Here is a 7,500-nt window from a genome sequence, read left to right as displayed (position 1 = left end):
CGGTGGAGTAAACGATCCAAAGGGCTAAGGTCTCGGACTTAAGGCGCCCGAGCTACGGCCGTTTAAAGGTGCCGCGGTGGTACTCCGTATCTCGGCCGGGGTTAGGGTTAGAGAGACGCGGGTTGGCTCGTCTGAAAGGTCTCCTCCGGTGGAGTAAACGATCCAAAGGGCTAAGGTCTCGGACTTAAGGCGCCCGAGCTACGGCCGTTTAAAGGTGCCGCGGTGGTACTCCGTATCTCGGCCGGGGTTAGGGTTAGAGAGACGCGGGTTGGCTCGTCTGAAAGGTCTCCTCCGGTGGAGTAAACGATCCAAAGGGCTAAGGTCTCGGACTTAAGGCGCCCGAGCTACGGCCGTTTAAAGGTGCCGCGGTGGTACTCCGTATCTCGGCCGGGGTTAGGGTTAGAGAGACGCGGGTTGGCTCGTCTGAAAGGTCTCCTCCGGTGGAGTAAACGATCCAAAGGGCTAAGGTCTCGGACTTAAGGCGCCCGAGCTACGGCCGTTTAAAGGTGCCGCGGTGGTGGTCCGTATCTCGGCCGGGGAAAGGGTTAGAGAGACGCGGGTTGGCTCGTCTGAAAGGTCTCCTCCGGTGGAGTAAACGATCCAAAGGGCTAAGGTCTCGGACTTAAGGCGCCCGAGCTACGGCCGTTTAAAGGTGCGGCGGTGGTGGTCCGTATCTCGGCCGGTGTTAGGGTTAGAGAGAAGCGGGTTGGCTCGTCTGAAAGGTCCCCTCCGGTGGAGTAAGGGATCCAAAGGGCTAAGGTCTCGGACGTACGGCGCCCGAGCTACGGCCGTTTAAAAGTGCGGCGGTGGTGGTCCGTATCTCGGCCGGGGAAGGGGCTAGAGACTCCCGGGTGGTCTCGTTCGAAAGGTCTCCTCCGGTGGAGGAAACGATCCAAAGGGCTAAGGTCTCGGACTTAAGGCGCCCGAGCTACGGCCTTTTAAAGGTGCGGCGGTGGTACTCCGTATCTCGGCCGCGGAAGGGGCTAGATACTCGCGGGTGGGCTCGTTCGAAAGGTCTCCTCCGGTGGAGTAAACGATCCAAAGGGCTAAGGTCTCGGACTTAAGGCGCCCGAGCTACGGCCTTTTAAAGGTGCGGCGGTGGTACTCCGTATCTCGGCCGCGGAAGGGGCTAGAGACTCGCGGGTGGGCTCGTTCGAAAGGTCTCCTCCGGTGGAGTAAACGATCCAAAGGGCTAAGGTCTCGGACTTAAGGCGCCCGAGCTACGGCCTTTTAAAGGTGCGGCGGTGGTGGTCCGTATCTCGGCCGCGGAAGGGGCTAGAGACTCGCGGGTGGGCTCGTTCGAAAGGTCTCCCCCCGCGGAGCCACCGACCCAAAGGGCTAAGGTCTCGGACCTAAGGCGCCAGAGCTACGGCCGTGGGAAAATCCGGAGACGGACCGGCCTATCCCCCCCGCGGAAGGGGCTAGAGACCCGCGGGTGGGCTCGTTCGAAAGGTCTCCTCCGGTAGAGCCACCGACCCGAAGGGCTAAGGTCTCGGCCCCGAGGCGCCCGAGATACGGCCGTAGGAAGTTTTCCGAACTTCGACCGGAAGTATCTCCGGCCCCCGGGGTCGCACGGACTCGCGGCCGGCGTCGTCGGAAAGCCCCGGACGAGACCTTTCGAACGAGACCGGCCGCGCCTCCGGCCGACGAACGCAGCGGACGCTAGGGGCGCCCGAGCTCCGGACGAGCGTTTTTTTTTTTTCGAACCGCCGTATCTCGGCCGCGGAAAGGGTCAGCGGGTCGAGGGCGGGCTCGTTCGAAAGGTCCCCTCGGGTAGAGCGAACGACCCGAAGGGCTAAGGTCTCGGACCCGAGGCGCCGGAGCTACGGCCGGGGGAAAGTCCGCGGGCGGCCCCCCGTATCTCCGCCGCGGAAGGTGCCAGAGACTCGCGGGTGGGCTCGTTCGACAGGCCCCCTCCGGCGGACCGACCGACCCGAAGGTCGAAGGCCCCGGGCCCGAGGCGCCGGCGCGGCGCGGTAACGAAATTCGGATTTTCGACCGGAAGTATCTCCGGCCCCCGGGGTCGCACGGACTCGCGGCCGGCGTCGCCGGAAAGCCCCGGACGAGACCTTTCCAACGAGCCCGGCCGCGAGTCCGTGCGACCCCGGGGGCCGGAGATACGGCGCCCGGCAGTTCATTGGCCGATATCTCGGAAACGGTGCGTCGTACGGCCTCGCCGGCTAACGCAGGCCCCCGGGGGCACCCGGGCGACCGGTCGACCTCCGGGGACCCCGACCCCGCCGACCCAGGCCGAGGGGAGGCCTCCGAGGCGGGCAGGCCGCGGCCGCCGACCCCCCTGGGTGAAATCCGGGCGGCCCGCGCACCTCCGGGCCCCCCGACCCTCTCGTCCGGGCCGAGGGGAGGCCTCCGAGGCGGGCATGCCGCGGTCGCAGACCCCCCCTGGGTGAAATCCGGGCGGCCCGCGCACCTCCAGGCCCCCCGACCCTCTCGCCCGGGCCGACCGAGGCGCACCCTCCCGGCCGCGGACCCGGCGGGGTCCCCCACGGCAAGGGACGGTAGGGCGAACAGGTGCCATCGGGTATATAGGGGAGAGCGTCCTCGGCGAGCCAGCCCTTCGATCTCGCGCGAGCCTACCCGACCTAGGCTCACCCTCCCCGGGCACGGGGTCGGGCTCCCTCCCCCTGGAGGTCCGGACCTCCAGGGCGCCCGACCCTGCCTCCCCTGCCCGAAGGGGTGACTCAGGAGCGGACACCGGGCCGGGACAGGGCCGCCCTCCCTCCTGGAAGTCGGGGACCTCCAGGGCCCCCGACCCTGCCTCCCCTGCCCGAGGGGAGGCCTCCGAGGCGGGCGGGACAGGGCCGCCCTCCCTCCTGGAAGTCGGGGACCTCCAGGGCCCTCGACCCAGCCTCCCCTGCCCGAAGGGGTGACTCAGGAGCGGACACCGGGCCGGGACAGGGCCGCCCTCCCTCCTGGAAGTCGGGGACCTCCAGGGCCCACGACCCAGCCTCCCCTGCCCGAAGGGGTGACTCAGGAGCGGACACCGGGTCGGGACAGGGCCGCCCTCCCTCCTGGAAGTCGGGGACCTCCAGGGCCCTCGACCCAGCCTACCTAGCCCGAATGGGTGACTCAGGAGCGGACACCGGGTGGGGACAGGGCCGCCCTCCCTCCTGGAAGTCGGGGACCTCCAGGGCACACGACCCAGCCTCCCCTGCACCGACAAAGGTGCATCGTCCCCGGGCACGGACGGGGACGGGCCGGCCTCCCCGGCCTCAGTGGAAAAAGTCGAGTCGGGTGGCTCGCGCACTTCCAGGGTCCAAGACCCTCTCAGTCGCACCGACAAAGGTGCTTCGTCTCTGGGCGGGACAGGGCCGCCGACCGCTATGGAAGTCGAGTCGGGTGGCTCGTGCACTTCCAGGGTCCTCGACCCTCTCAGTCGCACCGACAAAGGTGCATCGTCCCCGGGCACGGACGGGGACGGGCCGGCCTCAGTGAAAAAGTCGAGTCGGGTGGCTCGCGCACTTCCAGGGTCCTCGACCCTCTCGGTCGCACCGACAAAGGTGCATCGTCCCCGGGCACGGACGGGGACGGGCCGGCCTCAGTGAAAAAGTCGAGTCGGGTGGCTCGCGCACTTCCAGGGTCCAAGACCCTCTCAGTCGCACCGACAAAGGTGCATCGTGTCTGGGCGGGACAGGGCCGCCGACCGCTATGGAAGTCGAGTCGGGTGGCTCGCGCACTTCCAGGGTCCAAGACCCTCTCAGTCGCACCGACAAAGGTGCTTCGTCTCTGGGCGGGACAGGGCCGCCGACCGCTATGGAAGTCGAGTCGGGTGGCTCGCGCACTTCCAGGGTCCTCGACCCTCTCAGTCGCACCGACAAAGGTGCATCGTCCCCGGGCACGGACGGGGACGGGCCGGCCTCAGTGAAAAAGTCGAGTCGGGTGGCTCGCGCACTTCCAGGGTCCAAGACCCTCTCGGTCGCACCGACAAAGGTGCTTCGTGTCTGGGCGGGACAGGGCCGCCGACCGCTATGGAAGTCGAGTCGGGTGGCTCGCGCACTTCCAGGGTCCAAGACCCTCTCAGTCGCACCGACAAAGGTGCTTCGTCTCTGGGCGGGACAGGGCCGCCGACCGCTATGGAAGTCGAGTCGGGTGGCTCGCGCACTTCCAGGGTCCAAGACCCTCTCAGTCGCACCGACAAAGGTGCATCGTCCCCGGGCACGGACGGGGACGGGCCGGCCTCAGTGAAAAAGTCGAGTCGGGTGGCTCGCGCACTTCCAGGGTCCAAGACCCTCTCGGTCGCACCGACAAAGGTGCTTCGTGTCTGGGCGGGACAGGGCCGCCGACCGCTATGGAAGTCGAGTCGGGTGGCTCGCGCACTTCCAGGGTCCAAGACCCTCTCAGTCGCACCGACAAAGGTGCTTCGTCTCTGGGCGGGACAGGGCCGCCGACCGCTATGGAAGTCGAGTCGGGTGGCTCGCGCACTTCCAGGGTCCTCGACCCTCTCAGTCGCACCGACAAAGGTGCATCGTCCCCGGGCACGGACGGGGACGGGCCGGCCTCAGTGAAAAAGTCGAGTCGGGTGGCTCGCGCACTTCCAGGGTCCAAGACCCTCTCGGTCGCACCGACAAAGGTGCTTCGTGTCTGGGCGGGACAGGGCCGCCGACCGCTATGGAAGTCGAGTCGGGTGGCTCGCGCACTTCCAGGGTCCAAGACCCTCTCAGTCGCACCGACAAAGGTGCTTCGTCTCTGGGCGGGACAGGGCCGCCGACCGCTATGGAAGTCGAGTCGGGTGGCTCGCGCACTTCCAGGGTCCTCGACCCTCTCAGTCGCACCGACAAAGGTGCATCGTCCCCGGGCACGGACGGGGACGGGCCGGCCTCCCCGGCCTCAGTGAAAAAGTCGAGTCGGGTGACTCGCGCACTTCCAGGGTCGACGACCCTCTCAGTCGCACCGACAAAGGTGCATCGTCCCCGGGCACGGACGGGGACGGGCCGGCCTCAGTGAAAAAGTCGAGTCGGGTGGCTCGCGCACTTCCAGGGTCCTCGACCCTCTCAGTCGCACCGACAAAGGTGCATCGTCCCCGGGCACGGACGGGGACGGGCCGGCCTCAGTGAAAAAGTCGAGTCGGGTGGCTCGCGCACTTCCAGGGTCCTCGACCCTCTCAGTCGCACCGACAAAGGTGCATCGTCCTAACCCTAACCTCCAGGGCCCTCGACCCAGCCTGCTTAGCCCGAAGGGGTGACTCAGGAGCGGACACCGGGTCGGGACAGGGCCGCCCTCCCTCCTGGAAGTCGGGGACCTCCAGGGCCCCCGACCCTGCCTCCCCTGCCCGAGGGGAGGCCTCCGAGGCGGGCGGGACAGGGCCGCCCTCCCTCCTGGAAGTCGGGGACCTCCAGGGCCCTCGACCAAGCCTACCTAGCCCGAATGGGTGACTCGGGAGCGGACACCGGGTGGGGACAGGGCCGCCCTCCCTCCTGGAAGTCGGGGACCTCCAGGGCCCTCGACCAAGCCTACCTAGCCCGAATGGGTGACTCGGGAGCGGACACCGGGTGGGGACAGGGCCGCCCTCCCTCCTGGAAGTCGGGGACCTCCAGGGCCCTCGACCAAGCCTACCTAGCCCGAATGGGTGACTCGGGAGCGGACGCCGGGTGGGGACAGGGCCGCCCTCCCTCCTGGAAGTCGGGGACCTCCAGGGTACCCGACCAAGCCTATCTAGCCCGAATGGGTGACTCGGGAGCGGACACCGGGTGGGGACAGGGCCGCCCTCCCTCCTGGAAGTCGGGGACCTCCAGGGTACCCGACCAAGCCTACCTTGCCCGAATGGGTGACTCGGGAGCGGACGCCGGGTCGGGACAGGGCCGCCCTCCCTCCTGGAAGTCGGGGACCTCCAGGGCCCTCGACCCAGCCTGCCTAGCCCGAAGGGGTGACTCGGAAGCGGGCGCTCGGGACGGTGCGCGGCCGCCCGTGCGTCCTGGAAGTCCTACACTTCCAGGGTCTTCGACCCACCGCCGAGCCCGAGAAGACGCTCGTAAGCGGACGCGAGGGCGGTACGTGGCACACCCCTAGGCCGAAACGAGGTCTCGTGAGCGGACGCGAGGTGTGCGTCGGAAAACATGGAGCTAAAGTCGGGTGACTCGCGCACTTCCAGGGTGTCGGACCTCGTCGCGCGTACCGACGAGGGCGCCTCATCCTGGGCATGAGGTGTGCGGCGAAAAATATGGAGCTAAAGTCGGGTGACTCGCGCACTTCCAGGGTGTCGGACCTCGTCGCGCGTACCGACGCGGGCGCCTCCTCCCGGGCCCGCCACGGGCAGGGCCCCGTCTCAAAAGGGCCGGTAGTGTGAACAGGTGCCATCCGGTTTATAGGGACGAGCTCCTCGCCACTTCCATGGCCGTCCCAAGGGGAGACAGAGACAGAGAGATTCCCGAAACGTCTCGCCCAGCCTCGGTGTGCGACGAACGAAAGAACCGTTAAAAGAACTGGAACGGTTGGAACGGTCGAAGGGCGTCTGAGGCGAGGCAGCGCCCGGGGCGAACGCGTCGGTCGCGGAGCGGCCAAAAGCTCGCAAAGAGCTCTCGTACCCGAAAGATGGGAAACCCATATCCGCGTGCCGCCTAGGCGGAAAGATCCGTCCTGGATCCAGGCTACGGCCTAAAAAGAAAAGCTTTCTTGGGTGATGGGAACTCGGCTACGGCCGCAAAAAGATCCGCCCTGGATCAATGCTACGGCTTAAAAACCACCAAAAGATCCGCCCTGGATCAAGGCTACGGCCTAAAAACGGCAATAAGATCCAAAAGTCCCTGGATCTGTAGGCTACGGACGTGAAAAGATCCGCCCTGGATCAAAGCTACGGCTTAAAAACCTGTTAAAAGATCCGCCCTGGATCAACGCTACGGCTCACGAGCCGCTAAAAGATCCTAAAGTCTCTGGATCTAGGCTACGGCCTTATAAAACGTGAGAAAAGATCCGCCCTGGATCGAGGCCACGGCCTCAGAGGTTCGGCCCCGCACGCATACTCTCAAACGCGGGCGCGAACCGACAAAAGCGTAACAAAACGAGTCGGAACCGTCGAAGGATCTCGGCGTCGGCCGTAAAACGGAAACCCCCGGTCGCGGAGGGCCCCCGGCCGTCGGTCGGGCGGGCGCGAGGATAGGTCACCCGAGCGGTCTCGGAGACCCGGAAGCCGGTCGGGCGAGCGGCCGGCCCCGGTGCCTCCTGCCCTCTCGGGCGCACCGACCCGCGCGCTTCGTCTCGGGCGACGTCGGAAGGCCTCACGGGCGGTCCCGGGAGTCCCGGAAGTCGGTCGGGCGAGCGGCCGGCCCCGGGGCGTCCCTGATTCTCGTGGGGCACGGACGAAGGAGCGAGCGAGCGTGGAAGTCGAGTGGAGCGGCTTCCAGGGTCCGAGACCCTCTCCGTGTGACAGACGAAGGTGCATCGTCTGGGGCGGGACAGGGCCGCCGACCTCTATGGAAGTCGAGTGGGGCGGCTTCCAGGGTCCAAGACCCTCTCAGTGTGACAGACGAAGGTGCATCGTCTGGGGCG

This window comes from Misgurnus anguillicaudatus, unplaced genomic scaffold, assembly GCF_027580225.2.
Source record: "Misgurnus anguillicaudatus unplaced genomic scaffold, ASM2758022v2 HiC_scaffold_34, whole genome shotgun sequence".
Lineage (NCBI taxonomy): Eukaryota > Metazoa > Chordata > Actinopteri > Cypriniformes > Cobitidae > Misgurnus > Misgurnus anguillicaudatus.
This window is presented reverse-complemented; position numbering follows the sequence as displayed.